Source organism: Leptopilina boulardi, unplaced genomic scaffold, assembly GCF_019393585.1.
Source record: "Leptopilina boulardi isolate dan_hultmark-lab unplaced genomic scaffold, ZJU_Lbou_2.1 LbouV2_211, whole genome shotgun sequence".
NCBI lineage: Eukaryota > Metazoa > Arthropoda > Insecta > Hymenoptera > Figitidae > Leptopilina > Leptopilina boulardi.
The window spans coordinates 768,154-794,441 of record NW_026137765.1 but is presented as its reverse complement, the minus strand read 5'-3'; the positions used below and the strand labels follow the sequence as shown (position 1 = coordinate 794,441).

Sequence of the window (26,288 nt, the reverse complement as noted above, 5' to 3'; positions counted from 1 at the left end):
ATTTTGTGCAAGAAATTGCAATAAAATAGTCTGCCTAAGAAAAATTGAATTTTTTTGAAAATTATTTTTTGACGAAAATCGCTTTAATGGTCGTAAAAATGGTGTTCCTCGACTTGGATTTGGCTGTCAATTTTTTTCTACACTTTCAGGTGTATTTTGTGCAAGAAATTGCAATAAAATAGTCTGCCTAAGAAAAATTGAATTTTTTTGAAAATTTTTTTTTGACGAAATTTGCTTTAATGGTCGTAAAAATGGTGTTCCTCTACTTGGATTTGGCTGTCAATTTTTTTCTACACTTTTAGGTGTATTTTGTGCAAGAAATTGCAATAAAATAGTCTGTCTAAGAAAAATTGAATTTTTTTGAAAATTTTTTTTTGACGAAAATCGATTTAATGGTCGTAAAAATGGTGTTCCTCTACTTGGATTTGGCTGTCAATTTTTTTCTACACTTTTAGGTGTATTTTGTGCAAGAAATTGCAATAAAATAGTCTGCCTAAGAAAAATTGAATTTTTTTGAAAATTTTTTTTTGACGAAAATCGCTTTAATGGTCGTAAAAATGGTGTTCCTCGACTTGGATTTGGCTGTCAATTTTTTTCTACACTTTTAGGTGTATTTTGTGCAAGAAATTGCAATAAAATAGTCTGCCTAAGAAAAATTGAATTTTTTTGAAAATTATTTTTTGACGAAAATCGCTTTAATGGTCGTAAAAATGGTGTTCCTCGACTTGGATTTGGCTGTCAATTTTTTTCTACACTTTCAGGTGTATTTTGTGCAAGAAATTGCAATAAAATAGTCTGCCTAAGAAAAATTGAATTTTTTTGAAAATTTTTTTTTGACGAAATTTGCTTTAATGGTCGTAAAAATGGTGTTCCTCTACTTGGATTTGGCTGTCAATTTTTTTCTACACTTTTAGGTGTATTTTGTGCAAGAAATTGCAATAAAATAGTCTGTCTAAGAAAAATTGAATTTTTTTGAAAATTTTTTTTTGACGAAAATCGATTTAATGGTCGTAAAAATGGTGTTCCTCTACTTGGATTTGGCTGTCAATTTTTTTCTACACTTTTAGGTGTATTTTGTGCAAGAAATTGCAATAAAATAGTCTGCCTAAAAAAAATTGAATTTTTTTGAAAATTTTTTTTTGACGAAATTTGCTTTAATGGTCGTAAAAATGGTGTTCCTCTACTTGGATTTGGCTGTCAATTTTTTTCTACACTTTTAGGTGTATTTTGTGCAAGAAATTGCAATAAAATAGTCTGCCTAAGAAAAATTGAATTTTTTTGAAAATTTTTTTTTGACGAAAATCGCTTTAATGGTCGTAAAAATGGTGTTCCTCGACTTGGATTTGGCTGTCAATTTTTTTCTACACTTTTAGGAGTATTTTGTGCAAGAAATTGCAATAAAATAGTCTGCCTAAGAAAAATTGAATTTTTTTGAAAATTTTTTTTTGACGAAAATCGCTTTAATGGTCGTAAAAATGGTGTTCCTCGACTTGGATTTGGCTGTCAATTTTTTTCTACACTTTTAGGTGTATTTTGTGCAAGAAATTGCAATAAAATAGTCTGCCTAAGAAAAATTGAATTTTTTTGAAAATTTTTTTTTGACGAAATTTGCTTTAATGGTCGTAAAAATGGTGTTCCTCTACTTGGATTTGGCTGTTAATTTTTTCCTACACTTTTAGGTGTATTTTGTGCAAGAAATTGCAATAAAATAGTCTGCCTAAGAAAAATTGAATTTTTTTGAAAATTTTTTTTTGACGAAAATCGCTTTAATGGTCGTAAAAATGGTGTTCCTCGACTTGGATTTGGCTGTCAATTTTTTTCTACACTTTTAGGTGTATTTTGTGCAAGAAATTGCAATAAAATAGTCTGCCTAAGAAAAATTGAATTTTTTTGAAAATTTTTTTTTGACGAAAATCGCTTTAATGGTCGTAAAAATGGTGTTCCTCGACTTGGATTTGGCTGTCAATTTTTTTCTACACTTTTAGGTGTATTTTGTGCAAGAAATTGCAATAAAATAGTCTGCCTAAGAAATATTGAATTTTTTTGAAAATTTTTTTTTGACGAAAATCGCTTTAATGGTCGTAAAAATGGTGTTCCTCGACTTGGATTTGGCTGTCAATTTTTTTCTACACTTTTAGGTGTATTTTGTGCAAGAAATTGCAATAAAATAGTCTGCCTAAGAAAAATTGAATTTTTTTGAAAATTTTTTTTTGACGAAAATCGCTTTAATGGTCGTAAAAATGGTGTTCCTCGACTTGGATTTGGCTGTCAATTTTTTTCTACACTTTTAGGTGTATTTTGTGCAAGAAATTGCAATAAAATAGTCTGCCTAAGAAAAATTGAATTTTTTTGAAAATTTTTTTTTGACGAAAATCGCTTTAATGGTCGTAAAAATGGTGTTCCTCTACTTGGATTTGGCTGTCAATTTTTTTCTACACTTTTAGGTGTATTTTGTGCAAGAAATTGCAATAAAATAGTCTGCCTAAGAAAAATTGAATTTTTTTGAAAATTTTTTTTTGACGAAAATCGCTTTAATGGTCGTAAAAATGGTGTTCCTCGACTTGGATTTGGCTGTCAATTTTTTTCTACACTTTTAGGTGTATTTTGTGCAAGAAATTGCAATAAAATAGTCTGCCTAAGAAAAATTGAATTTTTTTGAAAATTTTTTTTTGACGAAAATCGCTTTAATGGTCGTAAAAATGGTGTTCCTCGACTTGGATTTGGCTGTCAATTTTTTTCTACACTTTTAGGTGTATTTTGTGCAAGAAATTGCAATAAAATAGTCTGCCTAAGAAAAATTGAATTTTTTTGAAAATTTTTTTTTGACGAAAATCGCTTTAATGGTCGTAAAAATGGTGTTCCTCGACTTGGATTTGGCTGTCAATTTTTTTCTACACTTTTAGGTGTATTTTGTGCAAGAAATTGCAATAAAATAGTCTGCCTAAGAAAAATTGAATTTTTTTGAAAATTTTTTTTTGACGAAAATCGCTTTAATGGTCGTAAAAATGGTGTTCCTCTACTTGGATTTGGCTGTCAATTTTTTTCTACACTTTTAGGTGTATTTTGTGCAAGAAATTGCAATAAAATAGTCTGCCTAAGAAAAATTGAATTTTTTTGAAAATTTTTTTTTGACGAAAATCGCTTTAATGGTCGTAAAAATGGTGTTCCTCGACTTGGATTTGGCTGTCAATTTTTTTCTACACTTTTAGGTGTATTTTGTGCAAGAAATTGCAATAAAATAGTCTGCCTAAGAAAAATTGAATTTTTTTGAAAATTTTTTTTTGACGAAAATCGCTTTAATGGTCATAAAAATGGTGTTCCTCGACTTGGATTTGGCTGTCAATTTTTTTCTACACTTTTAGGTGTATTTTGTGCAAGAAATTGCAATAAAATAGTCTGCCTAAGAAAAATTGAATTTTTTTGAAAATTTTTTTTTGACGAAAATCGCTTTAATGGTCGTAAAAATGGTGTTCCTCGACTTGGATTTGGCTGTCAATTTTTTTCTACACTTTTAGGTGTATTTTGTGCAAGAAATTGCAATAAAATAGTCTGCCTAAGAAAAATTGAATTTTTTTGAAAATTTTTTTTTGACGAAAATCGCTTTAATGGTCGTAAAAATGGTGTTCCTCGACTTGGATTTGGCTGTCAATTTTTTTCTACACTTTTAGGTGTATTTTGTGCAAGAAATTGCAATAAAATAGTCTGCCTAAGAAAAATTGAATTTTTTTGAAAATTTTTTTTTGACGAAAATCGCTTTATTGGTCAAAAAAGTGGTGTTCCTCTACTCGGATCGGGCTGTCAATTTTTTTCTACACTTTTAGGTGTATTTTGTGCAAGAAATTGCAATAAAATAGTCTGCCTAAGAAAAATTGAATTTTTTTGAAAATTTTTTTTTGACGAAAATCGCTTTAATGGTCGTAAAAATGGTGTTCCTCTACTTGGATTTGGCTGTCAATTTTTTTCTACACTTTTAGGTGTATTTTGTGCAAGAAATTGCAATAAAATAGTCTGCCTAAGAAAAATTGAATTTTTTTGAAAATTTTTTTTTGACGAAAATCGCTTTAATGGTCGTAAAAATGGTGTTCCTCGACTTGGATTTGGCTGTCAATTTTTTTCTACACTTTTAGGTGTATTTTGTGCAAGAAATTGCAATAAAATAGTCTGCCTAAGAAAAATTGAATTTTTTTGAAAATTTTTTTTTGACGAAAATCGCTTTAATGGTCGTAAAAATGGTGTTCCTCTACTTGGATTTGGCTGTCAATTTTTTTCTACACTTTTAGGTGTATTTTGTGCAAGAAATTGCAATAAAATAGTCTGCCTAAGAAAAATTGAATTTTTTTGAAAATTTTTTTTTGACGAAAATCGCTTTAATGGTCGTAAAAATGGTGTTCCTCTACTTGGATTTGGCTGTCAATTTTTTTCTACACTTTTAGGTGTATTTTGTGCAAGAAATTGCAATAAAATAGTCTGCCTAAGAAAAATTGAATTTTTTTGAAAATTTTTTTTTGACGAAAATCGCTTTATTGGTCAAAAAAGTGGTGTTCCTCTACTCGGATCGGGCTGTCAATTTTTTTCTACACTTTTAGGTGTATTTTGTGCAAGAAATTGCAATAAAATAGTCTGCCTAAGAAAAATTGAATTTTTTTGAAAATTTTTTTTTGACGAAAATCGCTTTAATGGTCGTAAAAATGGTGTTCCTCTACTTGGATTTGGCTGTCAATTTTTTTCTACACTTTTAGGTGTATTTTGTGCAAGAAATTGCAATAAAATAGTCTGCCTAAGAAAAATTGAATTTTTTTGAAAATTTTTTTTTGACGAAAATCGCTTTAATGGTCGTAAAAATGGTGTTCCTCGACTTGGATTTGGCTGTCAATTTTTTTCTACACTTTTAGGTGTATTTTGTGCAAGAAATTGCAATAAAATAGTCTGCCTAAGAAAAATTGAATTTTTTTGAAAATTTTTTTTTGACGAAAATCGCTTTATTGGTCAAAAAAGTGGTGTTCCTCTACTCGGATCGGGCTGTCAATTTTTTTCTACACTTTTAGGTGTATTTTGTGCAAGAAATTGCAATAAAATAGTCTGCCTAAGAAAAATTGAATTTTTTTGAAAATTTTTTTTTGACGAAAATCGCTTTAATGGTCGTAAAAATGGTGTTCCTCGACTTGGATTTGGCTGTCAATTTTTTTCTACACTTTTAGGTGTATTTTGTGCAAGAAATTGCAATAAAATAGTCTGCCTAAGAAAAATTGAATTTTTTTGAAAATTTTTTTTTGACGAAAATCGCTTTAATGGTCGTAAAAATGGTGTTCCTCTACTTGGATTTGGCTGTCAATTTTTTTCTACACTTTTAGGTGTATTTTGTGCAAGAAATTGCAATAAAATAGTCTGCCTAAGAAAAATTGAATTTTTTTGAAAATTTTTTTTTGACGAAAATCGCTTTAATGGTCGTAAAAATGGTGTTCCTCTACTTGCATTTGGCTGTCAATTTTTTTCTACACTTTTAGGTGTATTTTGTGCAAGAAATTGCAATAAAATAGTCTGCCTAAGAAAAATTGAATTTTTTTGAAAATTTTTTTTTGACGAAAATCGCTTTAATGGTCAAAAAATGGTGTTCCTCTACTCGGATCGGGCTGTCAATTTTTTTCTACACTTTTAGGTGTATTTTGTGCAAGAAATTGCAATAAAATAGTCTGCCTAAGAAAAATTGAATTTTTTTGAAAATTTTTTTTTGACGAAAATCGCTTTATTGGTCAAAAAAGTGGTGTTCCTCTACTCGGATCGGGCTGTCAATTTTTTTCTACACTTTTAGGTGTATTTTGTGCAAGAAATTGCAATAAAATAGTCTGCCTAAGAAAAATTGAATTTTTTTGAAAATTTTTTTTTGACGAAAATCGCTTTAATGGTCGTAAAAATGGTGTTCCTCGACTTGGATTTGGCTGTCAATTTTTTTCTACACTTTTAGGTGTATTTTGTGCAAGAAATTGCAATAAAATAGTCTGCCTAAGAAAAATTGAATTTTTTTGAAAATTTTTTTTTGACGAAAATCGCTTTATTGGTCAAAAAAGTGGTGTTCCTCTACTCAGATCGGGCTGTCAATTTTTTTCTACACTTTTAGGTGTATTTTGTGCAAGAAATTGCAATAAAATAGTCTGCCTAAGAAAAATTGAATTTTTTTGAAAATTTTTTTTTGACGAAAATCGCTTTAATGGTCGTAAAAATGGTGTTCCTCGACTTGGATTTGGCTGTCAATTTTTTTCTACACTTTTAGGTGTATTTTGTGCAAGAAATTGCAATAAAATAGTCTGCCTAAGAAAAATTGAATTTTTTTGAAAATTTTTTTTTGACGAAAATCGCTTTAATGGTCATAAAAGTGGTGTTCCTCGACTTGGATTTGGCTGTCAATTTTTTTCTACACTTTTAGGTGTATTTTGTGCAAGAAATTGCAATAAAATAGTCTGCCTAAGAAAAATTGAATTTTTTTGAAAATTTTTTTTTGACGAAAATCGCTTTAATGGTCGTAAAAATGGTGTTCCTCGACTTGGATTTGGCTGTCAATTTTTTTCTACACTTTTAGGTGTATTTTGTGCAAGAAATTGCAATAAAATAGTCTGCCTAAGAAAAATTGAATTTTTTTGAAAATTTTTTTTTGACGAAAATCGCTTTAATGGTCGTAAAAATGGTGTTCCTCTACTTGGATTTGGCTGTCAATTTTTTTCTACACTTTTAGGTGTATTTTGTGCAAGAAATTGCAATAAAATAGTCTGCCTAAGAAAAATTGAATTTTTTTGAAAATTTTTTTTTGACGAAAATCGCTTTAATGGTCGTAAAAATGGTGTTCCTCGACTTGGATTTGGCTGTCAATTTTTTTCTACACTTTTAGGTGTATTTTGTGCAAGAAATTGCAATAAAATAGTCTGCCTAAGAAAAATTGAATTTTTTTGAAAATTTTTTTTTGACGAAAATCGCTTTATTGGTCAAAAAAGTGGTGTTCCTCTACTCGGATCTGGCTGTCAATTTTTTTCTACACTTTTAGGTGTATTTTGTGCAAGAAATTGCAATAAAATAGTCTGCCTAAGAAAAATTGAATTTTTTTGAAAATTTTTTTTTGACGAAAATCGCTTTAATGGTCGTAAAAATGGTGTTCCTCTACTTGGATTTGGCTGTCAATTTTTTTCTACACTTTTAGGTGTATTTTGTGCAAGAAATTGCAATAAAATAGTCTGCCTAAGAAAAATTGAATTTTTTTGAAAATTTTTTTTTGACGAAAATCGCTTTAATGGTCGTAAAAATGGTGTTCCTCGACTTGGATTTGGCTGTCAATTTTTTTCTACACTTTTAGGTGTATTTTGTGCAAGAAATTGCAATAAAATAGTCTGCCTAAGAAAAATTGAATTTTTTTGAAAATTTTTTTTTGACGAAAATCGCTTTAATGGTCATAAAAATGGTGTTCCTCTACTCGGATCTGGCTGTCAATTTTTTTCTACACTTTTAGGTGTATTTTGTGCAAGAAATTGCAATAAAATAGTCTGCCTAAGAAAAATTGAATTTTTTTGAAAATTTTTTTTTGACGAAAATCGCTTTAATGGTCGTAAAAATGGTGTTCCTCGACTTGGATTTGGCTGTCAATTTTTTTCTACACTTTTAGGTGTATTTTGTGCAAGAAATTGCAATAAAATAGTCTGCCTAAGAAAAATTGAATTTTTTTGAAAATTTTTTTTTGACGAAAATCGCTTTAATGGTCGTAAAAATGGTGTTCCTCGACTTGGATTTGGCTGTCAATTTTTTTCTACACTTTTAGGTGTATTTTGTGCAAGAAATTGCAATAAAATAGTCTGCCTAAGAAAAATTGAATTTTTTTGAAAATTTTTTTTTGACGAAAATCGCTTTAATGGTCGTAAAAATGGTGTTCCTCGACTTGGATTTGGCTGTCAATTTTTTTCTACACTTTTAGGTGTATTTTGTGCAAGAAATTGCAATAAAATAGTCTGCCTAAGAAAAATTGAATTTTTTTGAAAATTTTTTTTTGACGAAAATCGCTTTAATGGTCGTAAAAATGGTGTTCCTCGACTTGGATTTGGCTGTCAATTTTTTTCTACACTTTTAGGTGTATTTTGTGCAAGAAATTGCAATAAAATAGTCTGCCTAAGAAAAATTGAATTTTTTTGAAAATTTTTTTTTGACGAAAATCGCTTTAATGGTCGTAAAAATGGTGTTCCTCGACTTGGATTTGGCTGTCAATTTTTTTCTACACTTTTAGGTGTATTTTGTGCAAGAAATTGCAATAAAATAGTCTGCCTAAGAAAAATTGAATTTTTTTGAAAATTTTTTTTTGACGAAAATCGCTTTAATGGTCGTAAAAATGGTGTTCCTCGACTTGGATTTGGCTGTCAATTTTTTTCTACACTTTTAGGTGTATTTTGTGCAAGAAATTGCAATAAAATAGTCTGCCTAAGAAAAATTGAATTTTTTTGAAAATTTTTTTTTGACGAAAATCGCTTTAATGGTCGTAAAAATGGTGTTCCTCGACTTGGATTTGGCTGTCAATTTTTTTCTACACTTTTAGGTGTATTTTGTGCAAGAAATTGCAATAAAATAGTCTGCCTAAGAAAAATTGAATTTTTTTGAAAATTTTTTTTTGACGAAAATCGCTTTAATGGTCATAAAAATGGTGTTCCTCTACTCGGATCTGGCTGTCAATTTTTTTCTACACTTTTAGGTGTATTTTGTGCAAGAAATTGCAATAAAATAGTCTGCCTAAGAAAAATTGAATTTTTTTGAAAATTTTTTTTTGACGAAAATCGCTTTAATGGTCGTAAAAATGGTGTTCCTCGACTTGGATTTGGCTGTCAATTTTTTTCTACACTTTTAGGTGTATTTTGTGCAAGAAATTGCAATAAAATAGTCTGCCTAAGAAAAATTGAATTTTTTTGAAAATTTTTTTTTGACGAAAATCGCTTTAATGGTCGTAAAAATGGTGTTCCTCGACTTGGATTTGGCTGTCAATTTTTTTCTACACTTTTAGGTGTATTTTGTGCAAGAAATTGCAATAAAATAGTCTGCCTAAGAAAAATTGAATTTTTTTGAAAATTTTTTTTTGACGAAAATCGCTTTAATGGTCGTAAAAATGGTGTTCCTCGACTTGGATTTGGCTGTCAATTTTTTTCTACACTTTTAGGTGTATTTTGTGCAAGAAATTGCAATAAAATAGTCTGCCTAAGAAAAATTGAATTTTTTTGAAAATTTTTTTTTGACGAAAATCGCTTTAATGGTCGTAAAAATGGTGTTCCTCGACTTGGATTTGGCTGTCAATTTTTTTCTACACTTTTAGGTGTATTTTGTGCAAGAAATTGCAATAAAATAGTCTGCCTAAGAAAAATTGAATTTTTTTGAAAATTTTTTTTTGACGAAAATCGCTTTAATGGTCGTAAAAATGGTGTTCCTCGACTTGGATTTGGCTGTCAATTTTTTTCTACACTTTTAGGTGTATTTTGTGCAAGAAATTGCAATAAAATAGTCTGCCTAAGAAAAATTGAATTTTTTTGAAAATTTTTTTTTGACGAAAATCGCTTTAATGGTCGTAAAAATGGTGTTCCTCGACTTGGATTTGGCTGTCAATTTTTTTCTACACTTTTAGGTGTATTTTGTGCAAGAAATTGCAATAAAATAGTCTGCCTAAGAAAAATTGAATTTTTTTGAAAATTTTTTTTTGACGAAAATCGCTTTAATGGTCGTAAAAATGGTGTTCCTCGACTTGGATTTGGCTGTCAATTTTTTTCTACACTTTTAGGTGTATTTTGTGCAAGAAATTGCAATAAAATAGTCTGCCTAAGAAAAATTGAATTTTTTTGAAAATTTTTTTTTGACGAAAATCGCTTTAATGGTCGTAAAAATGGTGTTCCTCGACTTGGATTTGGCTGTCAATTTTTTTCTACACTTTTAGGTGTATTTTGTGCAAGAAATTGCAATAAAATAGTCTGCCTAAGAAAAATTGAATTTTTTTGAAAATTTTTTTTTGACGAAAATCGCTTTAATGGTCGTAAAAATGGTGTTCCTCGACTTGGATTTGGCTGTCAATTTTTTTCTACACTTTTAGGTGTATTTTGTGCAAGAAATTGCAATAAAATAGTCTGCCTAAGAAAAATTGAATTTTTTTGAAAATTTTTTTTTGACGAAAATCGCTTTAATGGTCATAAAAGTGGTGTTCCTCGACTTGGATTTGGCTGTCAATTTTTTTCTACACTTTTAGGTGTATTTTGTGCAAGAAATTGCAATAAAATAGTCTGCCTAAGAAAAATTGAATTTTTTTGAAAATTTTTTTTTGACGAAAATCGCTTTAATGGTCGTAAAAATGGTGTTCCTCGACTTGGATTTGGCTGTCAATTTTTTTCTACACTTTTAGGTGTATTTTGTGCAAGAAATTGCAATAAAATAGTCTGCCTAAGAAAAATTGAATTTTTTTGAAAATTTTTTTTTGACGAAAATCGCTTTAATGGTCGTAAAAATGGTGTTCCTCGACTTGGATTTGGCTGTCAATTTTTTTCTACACTTTTAGGTGTATTTTGTGCAAGAAATTGCAATAAAATAGTCTGCCTAAGAAAAATTGAATTTTTTTGAAAATTTTTTTTTGACGAAAATCGCTTTAATGGTCGTAAAAATGGTGTTCCTCGACTTGGATTTGGCTGTCAATTTTTTTCTACACTTTTAGGTGTATTTTGTGCAAGAAATTGCAATAAAATAGTCTGCCTAAGAAAAATTGAATTTTTTTGAAAATTTTTTTTTGACGAAAATCGCTTTAATGGTCGTAAAAATGGTGTTCCTCGACTTGGATTTGGCTGTCAATTTTTTTCTACACTTTTAGGTGTATTTTGTGCAAGAAATTGCAATAAAATAGTCTGCCTAAGAAAAATTGAATTTTTTTGAAAATTTTTTTTTGACGAAAATCGCTTTAATGGTCGTAAAAATGGTGTTCCTCTACTTGGATTTGGCTGTCAATTTTTTTCTACACTTTTAGGTGTATTTTGTGCAAGAAATTGCAATAAAATAGTCTGCCTAAGAAAAATTGAATTTTTTTGAAAATTTTTTTTTGACGAAAATCGCTTTAATGGTCGTAAAAATGGTGTTCCTCGACTTGGATTTGGCTGTCAATTTTTTTCTACACTTTTAGGTGTATTTTGTGCAAGAAATTGCAATAAAATAGTCTGCCTAAGAAAAATTGAATTTTTTTGAAAATTTTTTTTTGACGAAAATCGCTTTAATGGTCGTAAAAATGGTGTTCCTCGACTTGGATTTGGCTGTCAATTTTTTTCTACACTTTTAGGTGTATTTTGTGCAAGAAATTGCAATAAAATAGTCTGCCTAAGAAAAATTGAATTTTTTTGAAAATTTTTTTTTGACGAAAATCGCTTTAATGGTCGTAAAAATGGTGTTCCTCGACTTGGATTTGGCTGTCAATTTTTTTCTACACTTTTAGGTGTATTTTGTGCAAGAAATTGCAATAAAATAGTCTGCCTAAGAAAAATTGAATTTTTTTGAAAATTTTTTTTTGACGAAAATCGCTTTAATGGTCGTAAAAATGGTGTTCCTCGACTTGGATTTGGCTGTCAATTTTTTTCTACACTTTTAGGTGTATTTTGTGCAAGAAATTGCAATAAAATAGTCTGCCTAAGAAAAATTGAATTTTTTTGAAAATTTTTTTTTGACGAAAATCGCTTTAATGGTCGTAAAAATGGTGTTCCTCGACTTGGATTTGGCTGTCAATTTTTTTCTACACTTTTAGGTGTATTTTGTGCAAGAAATTGCAATAAAATAGTCTGCCTAAGAAAAATTGAATTTTTTTGAAAATTTTTTTTTGACGAAAATCGCTTTAATGGTCGTAAAAATGGTGTTCCTCGACTTGGATTTGGCTGTCAATTTTTTTCTACACTTTTAGGTGTATTTTGTGCAAGAAATTGCAATAAAATAGTCTGCCTAAGAAAAATTGAATTTTTTTGAAAATTTTTTTTTGACGAAAATCGCTTTAATGGTCGTAAAAATGGTGTTCCTCGACTTGGATTTGGCTGTCAATTTTTTTCTACACTTTTAGGTGTATTTTGTGCAAGAAATTGCAATAAAATAGTCTGCCTAAGAAAAATTGAATTTTTTTGAAAATTTTTTTTTGACGAAAATCGCTTTAATGGTCGTAAAAATGGTGTTCCTCGACTTGGATTTGGCTGTCAATTTTTTTCTACACTTTTAGGTGTATTTTGTGCAAGAAATTGCAATAAAATAGTCTGCCTAAGAAAAATTGAATTTTTTTGAAAATTTTTTTTTGACGAAAATCGCTTTAATGGTCGTAAAAATGGTGTTCCTCTACTCGGATCTGGCTGTCAATTTTTTTCTACACTTTTAGGTGTATTTTGTGCAAGAAATTGCAATAAAATAGTCTGCCTAAGAAAAATTGAATTTTTTTGAAAATTTTTTTTTGACGAAAATCGCTTTAATGGTCGTAAAAATGGTGTTCCTCGACTTGGATTTGGCTGTCAATTTTTTTCTACACTTTTAGGTGTATTTTGTGCAAGAAATTGCAATAAAATAGTCTGCCTAAGAAAAATTGAATTTTTTTGAAAATTTTTTTTTGACGAAAATCGCTTTAATGGTCGTAAAAATGGTGTTCCTCGACTTGGATTTGGCTGTCAATTTTTTTCTACACTTTTAGGTGTATTTTGTGCAAGAAATTGCAATAAAATAGTCTGCCTAAGAAAAATTGAATTTTTTTGAAAATTTTTTTTTGACGAAAATCGCTTTAATGGTCGTAAAAATGGTGTTCCTCGACTTGGATTTGGCTGTCAATTTTTTTCTACACTTTTAGGTGTATTTTGTGCAAGAAATTGCAATAAAATAGTCTGCCTAAGAAAAATTGAATTTTTTTGAAAATTTTTTTTTGACGAAAATCGCTTTAATGGTCGTAAAAATGGTGTTCCTCGACTTGGATTTGGCTGTCAATTTTTTTCTACACTTTTAGGTGTATTTTGTGCAAGAAATTGCAATAAAATAGTCTGCCTAAGAAAAATTGAATTTTTTTGAAAATTTTTTTTTGACGAAAATCGCTTTAATGGTCGTAAAAATGGTGTTCCTCGACTTGGATTTGGCTGTCAATTTTTTTCTACACTTTTAGGTGTATTTTGTGCAAGAAATTGCAATAAAATAGTCTGCCTAAGAAAAATTGAATTTTTTTGAAAATTTTTTTTTGACGAAAATCGCTTTAATGGTCGTAAAAATGGTGTTCCTCGACTTGGATTTGGCTGTCAATTTTTTTCTACACTTTTAGGTGTATTTTGTGCAAGAAATTGCAATAAAATAGTCTGCCTAAGAAAAATTGAATTTTTTTGAAAATTTTTTTTTGACGAAAATCGCTTTAATGGTCGTAAAAATGGTGTTCCTCTACTTGGATTTGGCTGTCAATTTTTTTCTACACTTTTAGGTGTATTTTGTGCAAGAAATTGCAATAAAATAGTCTGCCTAAGAAAAATTGAATTTTTTTGAAAATTTTTTTTTGACGAAAATCGCTTTAATGGTCGTAAAAATGGTGTTCCTCGACTTGGATTTGGCTGTCAATTTTTTTCTACACTTTTAGGTGTATTTTGTGCAAGAAATTGCAATAAAATAGTCTGCCTAAGAAAAATTGAATTTTTTTGAAAATTTTTTTTTGACGAAAATCGCTTTAATGGTCATAAAAATGGTGTTCCTCTACTCGGATCTGGCTGTCAATTTTTTTCTACACTTTTAGGTGTATTTTGTGCAAGAAATTGCAATAAAATAGTCTGCCTAAGAAAAATTGAATTTTTTTGAAAATTTTTTTTTGACGAAAATCGCTTTAATGGTCGTAAAAATGGTGTTCCTCGACTTGGATTTGGCTGTCAATTTTTTTCTACACTTTTAGGTGTATTTTGTGCAAGAAATTGCAATAAAATAGTCTGCCTAAGAAAAATTGAATTTTTTTGAAAATTTTTTTTTGACGAAAATCGCTTTAATGGTCGTAAAAATGGTGTTCCTCGACTTGGATTTGGCTGTCAATTTTTTTCTACACTTTTAGGTGTATTTTGTGCAAGAAATTGCAATAAAATAGTCTGCCTAAGAAAAATTGAATTTTTTTGAAAATTTTTTTTTGACGAAAATCGCTTTAATGGTCGTAAAAATGGTGTTCCTCTACTTGGATTTGGCTGTCAATTTTTTTCTACACTTTTAGGTGTATTTTGTGCAAGAAATTGCAATAAAATAGTCTGCCTAAGAAAAATTGAATTTTTTTGAAAATTTTTTTTTGACGAAAATCGCTTTAATGGTCGTAAAAATGGTGTTCCTCTACTTGGATTTGGCTGTCAATTTTTTTCTACACTTTTAGGTGTATTTTGTGCAAGAAATTGCAATAAAATAGTCTGCCTAAGAAAAATTGAATTTTTTTGAAAATTTTTTTTTGACGAAAATCGCTTTAATGGTCATAAAAATGGTGTTCCTCTACTCGGATCGGGCTGTCAATTTTTTTCTACACTTTTAGGTGTATTTTGTGCAAGAAATTGCAATAAAATAGTCTGCCTAAGAAAAATTGAATTTTTTTGAAAATTTTTTTTTGACGAAAATCGCTTTAATGGTCGTAAAAATGGTGTTCCTCTACTTGGATTTGGCTGTCAATTTTTTTCTACACTTTTAGGTGTATTTTGTGCAAGAAATTGCAATAAAATAGTCTGCCTAAGAAAAATTGAATTTTTTTGAAAATTTTTTTTTGACGAAAATCGCTTTAATGGTCGTAAAAATGGTGTTCCTCGACTTGGATTTGGCTGTCAATTTTTTTCTACACTTTTAGGTGTATTTTGTGCAAGAAATTGCAATAAAATAGTCTGCCTAAGAAAAATTGAATTTTTTTGAAAATTTTTTTTTGACGAAAATCGCTTTAATGGTCATAAAAATGGTGTTCCTCTACTCGGATCGGGCTGTCAATTTTTTTCTACACTTTTAGGTGTATTTTGTGCAAGAAATTGCAATAAAATAGTCTGCCTAAGAAAAATTGAATTTTTTTGAAAATTTTTTTTTGACGAAAATCGCTTTAATGGTCGTAAAAATGGTGTTCCTCGACTTGGATTTGGCTGTCAATTTTTTTCTACACTTTTAGGTGTATTTTGTGCAAGAAATTGCAATAAAATAGTCTGCCTAAGAAAAATTGAATTTTTTTGAAAATTTTTTTTTGACGAAAATCGCTTTAATGGTCGTAAAAATGGTGTTCCTCTACTTGGATTTGGCTGTCAATTTTTTTCTACACTTTTAGGTGTATTTTGTGCAAGAAATTGCAATAAAATAGTCTGCCTAAGAAAAATTGAATTTTTTTGAAAATTTTTTTTTGACGAAAATCGCTTTAATGGTCGTAAAAATGGTGTTCCTCTACTTGGATTTGGCTGTCAATTTTTTTCTACACTTTTAGGTGTATTTTGTGCAAGAAATTGCAATAAAATAGTCTGCCTAAGAAAAATTGAATTTTTTTGAAAATTTTTTTTTGACGAAAATCGCTTTAATGGTCATAAAAATGGTGTTCCTCTACTCGGATCGGGCTGTCAATTTTTTTCTACACTTTTAGGTGTATTTTGTGCAAGAAATTGCAATAAAATAGTCTGCCTAAGAAAAATTGAATTTTTTTGAAAATTTTTTTTTGACGAAAATCGCTTTAATGGTCATAAAAATGGTGTTCCTCTACTCGGATCGGGCTGTCAATTTTTTTCTACACTTTTAGGTGTATTTTGTGCAAGAAATTGCAATAAAATAGTCTGCCTAAGAAAAATTGAATTTTTTTGAAAATTTTTTTTTGACGAAAATCGCTTTAATGGTCGTAAAAATGGTGTTCCTCGACTTGGATTTGGCTGTCAATTTTTTTCTACACTTTTAGGTGTATTTTGTGCAAGAAATTGCAATAAAATAGTCTGCCTAAGAAAAATTGAATTTTTTTGAAAATTTTTTTTTGACGAAAATCGCTTTAATGGTCGTAAAAATGGTGTTCCTCTACTTGGATTTGGCTGTCAATTTTTTTCTACACTTTTAGGTGTATTTTGTGCAAGAAATTGCAATAAAATAGTCTGCCTAAGAAAAATTGAATTTTTTTGAAAATTTTTTTTTGACGAAAATCGCTTTAATGGTCATAAAAATGGTGTTCCTCGACTTGGATTTGGCTGTCAATTTTTTTCTACACTTTTAGGTGTATTTTGTGCAAGAAATTGCAATAAAATAGTCTGCCTAAGAAAAATTGAATTTTTTTGAAAATTTTTTTTTGACGAAAATCGCTTTAATGGTCGTAAAAATGGTGTTCCTCGACTTGGATTTGGCTGTCAATTTTTTTCTACACTTTTAGGTGTATTTTGTGCAAGAAATTGCAATAAAATAGTCTGCCTAAGAAAAATTGAATTTTTTTGAAAATTTTTTTTTGACGAAAATCGCTTTAATGGTCATAAAAATGGTGTTCCTCTACTCGGATCGGGCTGTCAATTTTTTTCTACACTTTTAGGTGTATTTTGTGCAAGAAATTGCAATAAAATAGTCTGCCTAAGAAAAATTGAATTTTTTTGAAAATTTTTTTTTGACGAAAATCGCTTTAATGGTCGTAAAAATGGTGTTCCTCGACTTGGATTTGGCTGTCAATTTTTTTCTACACTTTTAGGTGTATTTTGTGCAAGAAATTGCAATAAAATAGTCTGCCTAAGAAAAATTGAATTTTTTTGAAAATTTTTTTTTGACGAAAATCGCTTTAATGGTCGTAAAAATGGTGTTCCTCGACTTGGATTTGGCTGTCAATTTTTTTCTACACTTTTAGGTGTATTTTGTGCAAGAAATTGCAATAAAATAGTCTGCCTAAGAAAAATTGAATTTTTTTGAAAATTTTTTTTTGACGAAAATCGCTTTAATGGTCGTAAAAATGGTGTTCCTCGACTTGGATTTGGCTGTCAATTTTTTTCTACACTTTTAGGTGTATTTTGTGCAAGAAATTGCAATAAAATAGTCTGCCTAAGAAAAATTGAATTTTTTTGAAAATTTTTTTTTGACGAAAATCGCTTTAATGGTCGTAAAAATGGTGTTCCTCTACTTGGATCGGGCTGTCAATTTTTTTCTACACTTTTAGGTGTATTTTGTGCAAGAAATTGCAATAAAATAGTCTGCCTAAGAAAAATTGAATTTTTTTGAAAATTTTTTTTTGACGAAAATCGCTTTAATGGTCGTAAAAATGGTGTTCCTCGACTTGGATTTGGCTGTCAATTTTTTTCTACACTTTTAGGTGTATTTTGTGCAAGAAATTGCAATAAAATAGTCTGCCTAAGAAAAATTGAATTTTTTTGAAAATTTTTTTTTGACGAAAATCGCTTTAATGGTCATAAAAATGGTGTTCCTCTACTCGGATCTGGCTGTCAATTTTTTTCTACACTTTTAGGTGTATTTTGTGCAAGAAATTGCAATAAAATAGTCTGCCTAAGAAAAATTGAATTTTTTTGAAAATTTTTTTTTGACGAAAATCGCTTTAATGGTCGTAAAAATGGTGTTCCTCGACTTGGATTTGGCTGTCAATTTTTTTCTACACTTTTAGGTGTATTTTGTGCAAGAAATTGCAATAAAATAGTCTGCCTAAGAAAAATTGAATTTTTTTGAAAATTTTTTTTTGACGAAAATCGCTTTAATGGTCATAAAAATGGTGTTCCTCTACTCGGATCTGGCTGTCAATTTTTTTCTACACTTTTAGGTGTATTTTGTGCAAGAAATTGCAATAAAATAGTCTGCCTAAGAAAAATTGAATTTTTTTGAAAATTTTTTTTTGACGAAAATCGCTTTAATGGTCGTAAAAATGGTGTTCCTCGACTTGGATTTGGCTGTCAATTTTTTTCTACACTTTTAGGTGTATTTTGTGCAAGAAATTGCAATAAAATAGTCTGCCTAAGAAAAATTGAATTTTTTTGAAAATTTTTTTTTGACGAAAATCGCTTTAATGGTCGTAAAAATGGTGTTCCTCGACTTGGATTTGGCTGTCAATTTTTTTCTACACTTTTAGGTGTATTTTGTGCAAGAAATTGCAATAAAATAGTCTGCCTAAGAAAAATTGAATTTTTTTGAAAATTTTTTTTTGACGAAAATCGCTTTAATGGTCGTAAAAATGGTGTTCCTCGACTTGGATTTGGCTGTCAATTTTTTTCTACACTTTTAGGTGTATTTTGTGCAAGAAATTGCAATAAAATAGTCTGCCTAAGAAAAATTGAATTTTTTTGAAAATTTTTTTTTGACGAAAATCGCTTTAATGGTCATAAAAGTGGTGTTCCTCTACTTGGATTTGGCTGTCAATTTTTTTCTACACTTTTAGGTGTATTTTGTGCAAGAAATTGCAATAAAATAGTCTGCCTAAGAAAAATTGAATTTTTTTGAAAATTTTTTTTTGACGAAAATCGCTTTAATGGTCGTAAAAATGGTGTTCCTCGACTTGGATTTGGCTGTCAATTTTTTTCTACACTTTTAGGTGTATTTTGTGCAAGAAATTGCAATAAAATAGTCTGCCTAAGAAAAATTGAATTTTTTTGAAAATTTTTTTTTGACGAAAATCGCTTTAATGGTCATAAAAATGGTGTTCCTCTACTTGGATCTGGCTGTCAATTTTTTTCTACACTTTTAGGTGTATTTTGTGCAAGAAATTGCAATAAAATAGTCTGCCTAAGAAAAATTGAATTTTTTTGAAAATTTTTTTTTGACGAAAATCGCTTTAATGGTCGTAAAAATGGTGTTCCTCGACTTGGATTTGGCTGTCAATTTTTTTCTACACTTTTAGGTGTATTTTGTGCAAGAAATTGCAATAAAATAGTCTGCCTAAGAAAAATTGAATTTTTTTGAAAATTTTTTTTTGACGAAAATCGCTTTAATGGTCATAAAAATGGTGTTCCTCTACTTGGATCTGGCTGTCAATTTTTTTCTACACTTTTAGGTGTATTTTGTGCAAGAAATTGCAATAAAATAGTCTGCCTAAGAAAAATTGAATTTTTTTGAAAATTTTTTTTTGACGAAAATCGCTTTAATGGTCGTAAAAATGGTGTTCCTCGACTTGGATTTGGCTGTCAATTTTTTTCTACACTTTTAGGTGTATTTTGTGCAAGAAATTGCAATAAAATAGTCTGCCTAAGAAAAATTGAATTTTTTTGAAAATTTTTTTTTGACGAAAATCGCTTTAATGGTCGTAAAAATGGTGTTCCTCGACTTGGATTTGGCTGTCAATTTTTTTCTACACTTTTAGGTGTATTTTGTGCAAGAAATTGCAATAAAATAGTCTGCCTAAGAAAAATTGAATTTTTTTGAAAATTTTTTTTTGACGAAAATCGCTTTAATGGTCGTAAAAATGGTGTTCCTCGACTTGGATTTGGCTGTCAATTTTTTTCTACACTTTTAGGTGTATTTTGTGCAAGAAATTGCAATAAAATAGTCTGCCTAAGAAAAATTGAATTTTTTTGAAAATTTTTTTTTGACGAAAATCGCTTTAATGGTCATAAAAATGGTGTTCCTCGACTTGGATTTGGCTGTCAATTTTTTTCTACACTTTTAGGTGTATTTTGTGCAAGAAATTGCAATAAAATAGTCTGCCTAAGAAAAATTGAATTTTTTTGAAAATTTTTTTTTGACGAAAATCGCTTTAATGGTCGTAAAAATGGTGTTCCTCGACTTGGATTTGGCTGTCAATTTTTTTCTACACTTTTAGGTGTATTTTGTGCAAGAAATTGCAATAAAATAGTCTGCCTAAGAAAAATTGAATTTTTTTGAAAATTTTTTTTTGACGAAAATCGCTTTAATGGTCGTAAAAATGGTGTTCCTCGACTTGGATTTGGCTGTCAATTTTTTTCTACACTTTTAGGTGTATTTTGTGCAAGAAATTGCAATAAAATAGTCTGCCTAAGAAAAATTGAATTTTTTTGAAAATTTTTTTTTGACGAAAATCGCTTTAATGGTCGTAAAAATGGTGTTCCTCGACTTGGATTTGGCTGTCAATTTTTTTCTACACTTTTAGGTGTATTTTGTGCAAGAAATTGCAATAAAATAGTCTGCCTAAGAAAAATTGAATTTTTTTGAAAATTTTTTTTTGACGAAAATCGCTTTAATGGTCGTAAAAATGGTGTTCCTCGACTTGGATTTGGCTGTCAATTTTTTTCTACACTTTTAGGTGTATTTTGTGCAAGAAATTGCAATAAAATAGTCTGCCTAAGAAAAATTGAATTTTTTTGAAAATTTTTTTTTGACGAAAATCGCTTTAATGGTCGTAAAAATGGTGTTCCTCGACTTGGATTTGGCTGTCAATTTTTTTCTACACTTTTAGGTGTATTTTGTGCAAGAAATTGCAATAAAATAGTCTGCCTAAGAAAAATTGAATTTTTTTGAAAATTTTTTTTTGACGAAAATCGCTTTAATGGTCGTAAAAATGGTGTTCCTCGACTTGGATTTGGCTGTCAATTTTTTTCTACACTTTTAGGTGTATTTTGTGCAAGAAATTGCAATAAAATAGTCTGCCTAAGAAAAATTGAATTTTTTTGAAAATTTTTTTTTGACGAAAATCGCTTTAATGGTCGTAAAAATGGTGTTCCTCGACTTGGATTTGGCTGTCAATTTTTTTCTACACTTTTAGGTGTATTTTGTGCAAGAAATTGCAATAAAATAGTCTGCCTAAGAAAAATTGAATTTTTTTGAAAATTTTTTTTTGACGAAAATCGCTTTAATGGTCGTAAAAATGGTGTTCCTCTACTTGGATTTGGCTGTCAATTTTTTTCTACACTTTTAGGTGTATTTTGTGCAAGAAATTGCAATAAAATAGTCTGCCTAAGAAAAATTGAATTTTTTTGAAAATTTTTTTTTGACGAAAATCGCTTTAATGGTCGTAAAAATGGTGTTCCTCGACTTGGATTTGGCTGTCAATTTTTTTCTACACTTTTAGGTGTATTTTGTGCAAGAAATTGCAATAAAATAGTCTGCCTAAGAAAAATTGAATTTTTTTGAAAATTTTTTTTTGACGAAAATCGCTTTAATGGTCAAAAATGGTGTTCCTCGACTTGGATTTGGCTGTCAATTTTTTTCTACACTTTTAGGTGTATTTTGTGCAAGAAATTGCAATAAAATAGTCTGCCTAAGAAAAATTGAATTTTTTTGAAAATTTTTTTTTGACGAAAATCGCTTTAATGGTCGTAAAAATGGTGTTCCTCGACTTGGATTTGGCTGTCAATTTTTTTCTACACTTTTAGGTGTATTTTGTGCAAGAAATTGCAATAAAATAGTCTGCCTAAGAAAAATTGAATTTTTTTGAAAATTTTTTTTTGACGAAAATCGCTTTAATGGTCGTAAAAATGGTGTTCCTCTACTTGGATTTGGCTGTCAATTTTTTTCTACACTTTTAGGTGTATTTTGTGCAAGAAATTGCAATAAAATAGTCTGCCTAAGAAAAATTGAATTTTTTTGAAAATTTTTTTTTGACGAAAATCGCTTTAATGGTCGTAAAAATGGTGTTCCTCGACTTGGATTTGGCTGTCAATTTTTTTCTACACTTTTAGGTGTATTTTGTGCAAGAAATTGCAATAAAATAGTCTGCCTAAGAAAAATTGAATTTTTTTGAAAATTTTTTTTTGACGAAAATCGCTTTAATGGTCGTAAAAATGGTGTTCCTCTACTTGGATTTGGCTGTCAATTTTTTTCTACACTTTTAGGTGTATTTTGTGCAAGAAATTGCAATAAAATAGTCTGCCTAAGAAAAATTGAATTTTTTTGAAAATTTTTTTTTGACGAAAATCGCTTTAATGGTCGTAAAAATGGTGTTCCTCGACTTGGATTTGGCTGTCAATTTTTTTCTACACTTTTAGGTGTATTTTGTGCAAGAAATTGCAATAAAATAGTCTGCCTAAGAAAAATTGAATTTTTTTGAAAATTTTTTTTTGACGAAAATCGCTTTAATGGTCGTAAAAATGGTGTTCCTCGACTTGGATTTGGCTGTCAATTTTTTTCTACACTTTTAGGTGTATTTTGTGCAAGAAATTGCAATAAAATAGTCTGCCTAAGAAAAATTGAATTTTTTTGAAAATTTTTTTTTGACGAAAATCGCTTTAATGGTCGTAAAAATGGTGTTCCTCTACTTGGATTTGGCTGTCAATTTTTTTCTACACTTTTAGGTGTATTTTGTGCAAGAAATTGCAATAAAATAGTCTGCCTAAGAAAAATTGAATTTTTTTGAAAATTTTTTTTTGACGAAAATCGCTTTAATGGTCGTAAAAATGGTGTTCCTCGACTTGGATTTGGCTGTCAATTTTTTTCTACACTTTTAGGTGTATTTTGTGCAAGAAATTGCAATAAAATAGTCTGCCTAAGAAAAATTGAATTTTTTTGAAAATTTTTTTTTGACGAAAATCGCTTTAATGGTCATAAAAATGGTGTTCCTCTACTTGGATTTGGCTGTCAATTTTTTTCTACACTTTTAGGTGTATTTTGTGCAAGAAATTGCAATAAAATAGTCTGCCTAAGAAAAATTGAATTTTTTTGAAAATTTTTTTTTGACGAAAATCGCTTTAATGGTCGTAAAAATGGTGTTCCTCGACTTGGATTTGGCTGTCAATTTTTTTCTACACTTTTAGGTGTATTTTGTGCAAGAAATTGCAATAAAATAGTCTGCCTAAGAAAAATTGAATTTTTTTGAAAATTTTTTTTTGACGAAAATCGCTTTAATGGTCGTAAAAATGGTGTTCCTCGACTTGGATTTGGCTGTCAATTTTTTTCTACACTTTTAGGTGTATTTTGTGCAAGAAATTGCAATAAAATAGTCTGCCTAAGAAAAATTGAATTTTTTTGAAAATTTTTTTTTGACGAAAATCGCTTTAATGGTCGTAAAAATGGTGTTCCTCTACTTGGATTTGGCTGTCAATTTTTTTCTACACTTTTAGGTGTATTTTGTGCAAGAAATTGCAATAAAATAGTCTGCCTAAGAAAAATTGAATTTTTTTGAAAATTTTTTTTTGACGAAAATCGCTTTAATGGTCGTAAAAATGGTGTTCCTCTACTTGGATTTGGCTGTCAATTTTTTTCTACACTTTTAGGTGTATTTTGTGCAAGAAATTGCAATAAAATAGTCTGCCTAAGAAAAATTGAATTTTTTTGAAAATTTTTTTTTGACGAAAATCGCTTTAATGGTCGTAAAAATGGTGTTCCTCTACTTGGATTTGGCTGTCAATTTTTTTCTACACTTTTAGGTGTATTTTGTGCAAGAAATTGCAATAAAATAGTCTGCCTAAGAAAAATTGAATTTTTTTGAAAATTTTTTTTTGACGAAAATCGCTTTAATGGTCGTAAAAATGGTGTTCCTCTACTTGGATTTGGCTGTCAATTTTTTTCTACACTTTTAGGTGTATTTTGTGCAAGAAATTGCAATAAAATAGTCTGCCTAAGAAAAATTGAATTTTTTTGAAAATTTTTTTTTGACGAAAATCGCTTTAATGGTCGTAAAAATGGTGTTCCTCTACTTGGATTTGGCTGTCAATTTTTTTCTACACTTTTAGGTGTATTTTGTGCAAGAAATTGCAATAAAATAGTCTGCCTAAGAAAAATTGAATTTTTTTGAAAATTTTTTTTTGACGAAAATCGCTTTAATGGTCGTAAAAATGGTGTTCCTCTACTCGGATCGGGCTGTCAATTTTTTTCTACACTATTAGGTGTATTTTGTGCAAGAAATTGCAATAAAATAGTCTGCCTAAGAAAAATTGAATTTTTTTGAAAATTTTTTTTTGACGAAAATCGCTTTAATGGTCGTAAAAATGGTGTTCCTCTACTCGGATCGGGCTGTCAATTTTTTTCTACACTATTAGGTGTATTTTGTGCAAGAAATTGCAATAAAATAGTCTGCCTAAGAAAAATTGAATTTTTTTGAAAATTTTTTTTTGACGAAAATCGCTTTAATGGTCGTAAAAATGGTGTTCCTCGACTTGGATTTGGCTGTCAATTTTTTTCTACACTTTTAGGTGTATTTTGTGCAAGAAATTGCAATAAAATAGTCTGCCTAAGAAAAATTGAATTTTTTTGAAAATTTTTTTTTGACGAAAATCGCTTTAATGGTCGTAAAAATGGTGTTCCTCTACTTGGATTTGGCTGTCAATTTTTTTCTACACTTTTAGGTGTATTTTGTGCAAGAAATTGCAATAAAATAGTCTGCCTAAGAAAAATTGAATTTTTTTGAAAATTTTTTTTTGACGAAAATCGCTTTAATGGTCGTAAAAATGGTGTTCCTCTACTTGGATTTGGCTGTCAATTTTTTTCTACACTTTTAGGTGTATTTTGTGCAAGAAATTGCAATAAAATAGTCTGCCTAAGAAAAATTGAATTTTTTTGAAAATTTTTTTTTGACGAAAATCGCTTTAATGGTCGTAAAAATGGTGTTCCTCGACTTGGATTTGGCTGTCAATTTTTTTCTACACTTTTAGGTGTATTTTGTGCAAGAAATTGCAATAAAATAGTCTGCCTAAGAAAAATTGAATTTTTTTGAAAATTTTTTTTTGACGAAAATCGCTTTAATGGTCATAAAAATGGTGTTCCTCTACTCGGATCGGGCTGTCAATTTTTTTCTACACTTTTAGGTGTATTTTGTGCAAGAAATTGCAATAAAATAGTCTGCCTAAGAAAAATTGAATTTTTTTGAAAATTTTTTTTTGACGAAAATCGCTTTAATGGTCGTAAAAATGGTGTTCCTCGACTCGGATTTGGCTGTCAATTTTTTTCTACACTTTTAGGTGTATTTTGTGCAAGAAATTGCAATAAAATAGTCTGCCTAAGAAAAATTGAATTTTTTTGAAAATTTTTTTTTGACGAAAATCGCTTTAATGGTCGTAAAAATGGTGTTCCTCGACTTGGATTTGGCTGTCAATTTTTTTCTACACTTTTAGGTGTATTTTGTGCAAGAAATTGCAATAAAATAGTCTGCCTAAGAAAAATTGAATTTTTTTGAAAATTTTTTTTTGACGAAAATCGCTTTAATGGTCGTAAAAATGGTGTTCCTCGACTTGGATTTGGCTGTCAATTTTTTTCTACACTTTTAGGTGTATTTTGTGCAAGAAATTGCAATAAAATAGTCTGCCTAAGAAAAATTGAATTTTTTTGAAAATTTTTTTTTGACGAAAATCGCTTTAATGGTCGTAAAAATGGTGTTCCTCTACTTGGATTTGGCTGTCAATTTTTTTCTACACTTTTAGGTGTATTTTGTGCAAGAAATTGCAATAAAATAGTCTGCCTAAGAAAAATTGAATTTTTTTGAAAATTTTTTTTTGACGAAAATCGCTTTAATGGTCGTAAAAATGGTGTTCCTCGACTTGGATTTGGCTGTCAATTTTTTTCTACACTTTTAGGTGTATTTTGTGCAAGAAATTGCAATAAAATAGTCTGCCTAAGAAAAATTGAATTTTTTTGAAAATTTTTTTTTGACGAAAATCGCTTTAATGGTCGTAAAAATGGTGTTCCTCGACTTGGATTTGGCTGTCAATTTTTTTCTACACTTTTAGGTGTATTTTGTGCAAGAAATTGCAATAAAATAGTCTGCCTAAGAAAAATTGAATTTTTTTGAAAATTTTTTTTTGACGAAAATCGCTTTAATGGTCGTAAAAATGGTGTTCCTCTACTCGGATCGGGCTGTCAATTTTTTTCTACACTATTAGGTGTATTTTGTGCAAGAAATTGCAATAAAATAGTCTGCCTAAGAAAAATTGAATTTTTTTGAAAATTTTTTTTTGACGAAAATCGCTTTAATGGTCGTAAAAATGGTGTTCCTCGACTTGGATTTGGCTGTCAATTTTTTTCTACACTTTTAGGTGTATTTTGTGCAAGAAATTGCAATAAAATAGTCTGCCTAAGAAAAATTGAATTTTTTTGAAAATTTTTTTTTGACGAAAATCGCTTTAATGGTCGTAAAAATGGTGTTCCTCTACTCGGATCGGGCTGTCAATTTTTTTCTACACTATTAGGTGTATTTTGTGCAAAAAATTGCAATAAAATAGTCTGCCTAAGAAAAATTGAATTTTTTTGAAAATTTTTTTTTGACGAAAATCGCTTTAATGGTCGTAAAAATGGTGTTCCTCTACTTGGATTTGGCTGTCAATTTTTTTCTACACTTTTAGGTGTATTTTGTGCAAGAAATTGCAATAAAATAGTCTGCCTAAGAAAAATTGAATTTTTTTGAAAATTTTTTTTTGACGAAAATCGCTTTAATGGTCGTAAAAATGGTGTTCCTCGACTTGGATTTGGCTGTC

At 29.3% G+C, this 26,288-nt stretch overlaps 1 protein-coding gene and 1 long non-coding RNA gene across 9 annotated transcripts in view; one reads left to right on the top strand and one right to left on the bottom strand.

Annotated features, from left to right (window-relative positions):
- LOC127278814 (inactive rhomboid protein 1) overlaps nt 1-26,288 on the bottom strand; it is a 174,160-nt gene that overhangs the window by 15,476 nt on the left and 132,396 nt on the right. The gene's annotated exons all lie outside the window — the stretch shown is intronic.
- LOC127278821 (uncharacterized) lies at nt 157-26,288 on the top strand. Of its 3 annotated transcripts, XR_007842545.1 has the most exons (8): nt 157-761; nt 915-1,220; nt 3,669-4,739; nt 4,893-5,809; nt 14,837-15,754; nt 23,709-23,861; nt 25,545-25,697; nt 25,851-26,288. It is a non-coding gene; the product is annotated as an uncharacterized LOC127278821 (long non-coding RNA). The 3 variants fall into 3 exon arrangements; XR_007842547.1 differs by lacking the exons at nt 157-761; nt 14,837-15,754 and having other exon boundaries at nt 769-1,220; nt 4,893-5,656; XR_007842546.1 differs by lacking the exons at nt 157-761; nt 14,837-15,754 and having other exon boundaries at nt 769-1,220.